A 5,711-nucleotide genomic window follows, 5' to 3' on the forward strand; every position below is an offset into this window, starting at 1 on the left:
CTAGAGGCTACAGTTCCCGGCCTGTTAGTTCGAGGATTTACAGTTCTTGACCCGTTGTCGAAAAATAATAACCTCCGCACTTTGATCCCGAGGGTGCGTCGCAAGAGTGAAGGCCCAATCTTACTATCCATCAGACAAGGGATGACTGTGGGTGCTGTTCACTCGCTGCCCCTCCCAGAGTCTGTAAGTCTATAATGAGAAAAGGCTGTGATCAGATAGCCCTTGTGTAAGTTCTCACGAAATTCTGGAACAAATAAAATAGTAACAAAATGCCACGGCCTAGGAATGTCTTTTAGGCTTATCTCTTTACATAGTTATTCTTGGACTTTTCATTATCGCAACAGTATGCGCAATTTGGAAGTAACTGACTTTAAGTTTCGTTTTCAAGGAACTAGTAATATCGAACTGGAATTTGCAACCTTAATTGTACTTAATGAGCACGAGGGCTGAACAGCAAGGCCCAAAATCCCTTGGGGTTCGTTCAGTTATAGCTTTATATAATTTTGAACCACTGACTAGAAAGAAGGTATCTTATCAGCCGAACCCGGGGCCACAAGGGTTTTCGGTTTAGAAACCAAGAAGAGGGTTAAATCTAACAAAATGTGTTTGAATCTCACACGACAGTGGTTGAATCCAACAAGATGGAGGTTGAATCTCACATTACAGGGGCTGGTGCTGTATTTCACAAGACGGGTGTTGAATCTCAGATGACGGGGATCGAATACCCCCTCTCGAACCCGAGAACAATCATTTCGCAACAAGACACTCGAGTCCTCAGACAAACCCAAACCTGTTATCATATACCGTCGCGCTAAACATGCTCGCCCTCCCAGCCGTGGGGGCGTATAATGTGACGGTCAATCCCACTATTCGTTGGTAAAAGAGTAGCCCAAGAGTTGGCGGTGGGTGGTGATGACTAGCTGCCTTCCCTCTAGTCTTACACTGCTAAATTAGGGACGGCTAGCACAGATAGCCCTCGAGTAGCTTTGTGCGAAATTCCAAAAACAAACAAACAAACAAGTTATCATATACATGATTTATGTGATAAAACACAAAACATCTTCATTGTCATTTTTGTTTATTTAACACGAGCACAAGTTGTTACATTATTTAATATAACAGTTGTACAGTTAGTGTATTTTGAATGACTCTCTTCAATACTATACTATACCGTAGATTTCGACTGAGTTAAGATGAAATGATAAACATATTAATTGTTATTCAAATCATGTTATTATAGAAATTAGCTGTATGCAAGTCAAACACTGAACAAAACACATATAACGCACTATAATACTTTCCCAGAGGTAAGTTTACGGACTTACAACGCTAAAGTACAGGGTTCAGTTCGCAGATAGCCTATTTTGTAGCTTTGCGCTAAACAACATAAGCAGACGAAGCCGGTAAGATAATTCCATATATTTTCACTTCTAAAAGTTAGAATAACGAAAGATATATTCTCGCCAAGTAATAGCCAGAGCACACGTGGTGTGACGTAAGTTTGTTTGTTTGTTAGTTAGTAGTTAAGCACAAATATGCAAGACGGTTTCTAGGTGTGTGAGTTCGTTGTGCCACTGGCGGGGACATGACATCAGTATGAAATAGCTAACCGATGTCTGTAGAGGAGACATTGATTTTGGATCATTTGGAGAAATTCAAACACGTACGAGAGTGACTGCGGGAATCCGTTTAAGGAGAGAACGAATGAATGTTGTTTGTCCTAATAGAAACAGGAAGAATTCACAACTAGTGTTCAAATAACGACAAACAAAATCTAATGATTGAAGCATCCTGTTCAAAAACACGACTAACAAAGTCTTAGACCAGAAGGAAGGCAATTAGCCAATAACTACTACCCACTGTCGATTCTTGGGCAACTCTTTTACCAAAGAAAAGTGCACTGAGTGTCATTATAACACCACCACGGCTGAAAGGTCATGAATTCTATTAAGCATATAAAGTCTAGTTTTATTTTACGAAACTACCTACATTTCTCAAGGCTTCATGAGAATTCTGTTAAATTTAGACATTGAGTTTTGTAAAACAAGAAGAATCTCAAACCTTCCTCTCAATATCATATTTTCAGTTAAAAAGCTTTGACTGTTAAGATATTATTATAATGTTGTCCTATTACATACCAAACAGTGAATGTACGATGTTGTTTTTAATGTTCCGATCAACTAACGTACACGAATTACGTTCGTAAGACAAGACCGAGAAAAGTTGAAGTTCTAAATAATTTAACTTATAGTAACTGGGAGAACTATTAATAACATATAGTGTCATTTACAATCTAATTAAGAAACTGTTCTTTTAGTAGTGAAATTTCTATCGTTATTATAAATATATATATTAACCTGGAGCAATCCCCCATTAGTGAAAACTGAGGGGGCGTGTTCCCCTCGCATCTTTGTCCATTGAGAGGTATAAGTAACGTTTTTCTTGTCAATCAGTTTACCAAGCGTATAGTAGTTTAATTTTTACAAATCAACTTGCACACAACTGACAATGTAACATTAAAATTAGCATTAGATTACGTCATCTGATTTTTGAAAACCTAGCCAATACAGTAAAACAGGTTCACTGACAAAGACCGTTAACCACGGAGATTAGGAAAATAATAATTGTTATTCGTTCGAATGACGGTCGAACGATCCAAAAACAACATATTACACTGAGCTAATTTTTTGATTGTTCGATGACTCATTTTTTCCTTTTATTTTGATACATTGGAATTTTCAAACGTAAACTTTTAGTAGAACGAATACAACTTCTCAACATCCAAATAACAAAAGTAAATTATAAAAAGAAAAACAAACAAAAAATATGAAAAATGTGTTCAAACAAAGTAAAGCGTTTAAACTTTGTTGACCAAACACTCACGTCTGCCCATTTATTGAAGGGCAGCGAGGAAGATTTTATCTTCACTCCTCCCCAATGTAGATCTAGGTCTGTATTTAACTATCGGAAGGGATAGGTTTTACTGTAAAACACTTACTAGTTATAAAACTACAGTTTACAGAAACAATTAAATGAAACTTTTGTTCTTGATAAGTCTTTCACTGTAAAACACTTACTAGTTATAAAACTACAGTTTACAGAAACAATTAAATGAAACTTTTGTTCTTGATAAGTCTTTCACTGTAAAACACTTACTAGTTATAAAACTACAGTTTACAGAAACAACTAAATCAAACTTTTGTTCTTGACAAGTCTTTCACTCTAAAACACTTACTAGTTATAAAACTACAGTTTACAGAAACTATTAAATCATACTTTTGTTCTTGATAAGTCTTTCACTGTAAAACACTTACTAGTTATAAAACTACAGTTTACAGAAACAACTAAACCATACTTTTGTTCTTGATAAGTCTTTCACTGTAAAACACTTACTAGTTATAAAACTACAGTTTACAGAAACAATTAAATGAAACTTTTGTTCTTGATAAGTCTTTCACTGTAAAACACTTACTAGTTATAAAACTACAGTTTACAGAACAACTAAACCATACCTTTGTTCTTGATAAGTCTTTCACTGTAAAACACTTACTAGTTATAAAACTACAGTTTACAGAAACTATTAAATCATACTTTTGTTCTTAATAAGTCTTTCACTGTAAAACACTTACTAGTTATAAAACTACAGTTTACAGAAACTATTAAATCATACTTTTGTTCTTGACAAGTCTTTCACTCTAAAACACTTACTAGTAATAAAACTACAGTTTACAGAAACTATTAAATCATACTTTTGTTCTTGATAAGTCTTTCACTGTAAAACACTTACTAGTTATAAAACTACAGTTTACAGAACAACTAAACCATACTTTTGTTCTTGACAAGTCTTTCACTCTAAAACACTTACTAGTTATAAAACTACAGTTTACAGAAACTATTAAATCATACTTTTGTTCTTGACAAGTCTTTCACTCTAAAACACTTACTAGTTATAAAACTACAGTTTACAGAAACTGTTAAATCATACTTTTGTTCTTGATAAGTCTTTCACTGTGAAACACTTACTAGTTATAAAACTACAGTTTACAGAAACAACTAAACCATACTTTTGTTCTTGATAAGTCTTTCACTGTAAAACACTTACTAGTTATAAAACTACAGTTTACAGAAACAACTAAATCAAACTTTTGTTCTTGACAAGTCTTTCACTGTAAAACACTTACTAGTTATAAAACTACAGTTTACAGAAACAACTAAACCATACTTTTGTTCTTGATAAGTCTTTCACTGTAAAACACTTACTAGTTATAAAACTACAGTTTACAGAAACTATTAAATCATACTTTTGTTCTTGACAAGTCTTTCACTCTAAAACACTTACTAGTTATAAAACTACAGTTTACAGAAACTGTTAAATCATACTTTTGTTCTTGATAAGTCTTTCACTGTGAAACACTTACTAGTTATAAAACTACAGTTTACAGAAACAACTAAACCATACTTTTGTTCTTGATAAGTCTCACACAGTAAAACACTTACTGGTCATAAAACTACAGTTTACAGAAACTATTAAATCATACTTTTTTCTTGATAAGTCTTTCACTGTAAAACACTTACTAGTTATAAAACTACAGTTTACAGAAACAATTAAACCATACTTTTGTTCTAGATAAGTCTTTCACTGTAAAACACTTACTAGTTATAAAACTACAGTTTACAGAAACAATTAAATGATACTTTTGTTCTTGATAAGTCTCACACTGTAAAACACTTACTAGTTATAAAACTATAGTTTACAGAACAACTAAACCATACTTTTGTTCTTGATAAGTCTTTCACTGTAAAACACTTACTAGTTATAAAACTAAAGTTTACAGAAACTATTAAACCATACTTTTGTTCTTGATAAGTCTTTCACTGTAAAACACTTACTAGTTATAAAACTACAGTTCACAGAACAACTAAACCATACTTTTGTTCTTGATAAGTCTTTCACTGTAAAACACTTACTAGTTATAAAACTACAGTTTACAGAAACTATTAAATCATACTTTTTTTCTTGATAAGTCTTTCACTGTAAAACACTTACTAGTTATAAAACTATAGTTTACAGAACAACTAAACCATACTTTTGTTCTTGATAAGTCTTTCACTGTAAAACACTTACTAGTTATAAAACTACAGTTCACAGAACAACTAAACCATACTTTTGTTCTTGATAAGTCTTTCACTGTAAAACACTTACTAGTTATAAAACTACAGTTTACAGAAACTATTAAATCATACTTTTGTTCTTGACAAGTCTTTCACTCTAAAACACTTACTAGTAATAAAACTACAGTTTACAGAAACTATTAAATCATACTTTTGTTCTTGATAAGTCTTTCACTGTAAAACACTTACTAGTTATAAAACTACAGTTTACAGAACAACTAAACCATACTTTTGTTCTTGACAAGTCTTTCACTCTAAAACACTTACTAGTTATAAAACTACAGTTTACAGAAACTATTAAATCATACTTTTGTTCTTGATAAGTCTTTCATTGTAAAACACTTACTAGTTATAAAACTACAGTTTACAGAAACAACTAAACCATACTTTTGTTCTTGATAAGTCTTTCACTGTAAAACACTTACTAGTTATAAAACTACAGTTTACAGAAACTATTAAATCATACTTTTGTTCTTGACAAGTCTTTCACTCTAAAACACTTACTAGTTATAAAACTACAGTTTACAGAAACTGTTAAA

The sequence above is a fragment of the Tachypleus tridentatus genome, chromosome 13 (assembly GCF_004210375.1).
Source record: "Tachypleus tridentatus isolate NWPU-2018 chromosome 13, ASM421037v1, whole genome shotgun sequence".
Taxonomy (NCBI): Eukaryota; Metazoa; Arthropoda; class Merostomata; order Xiphosura; family Limulidae; genus Tachypleus; species Tachypleus tridentatus.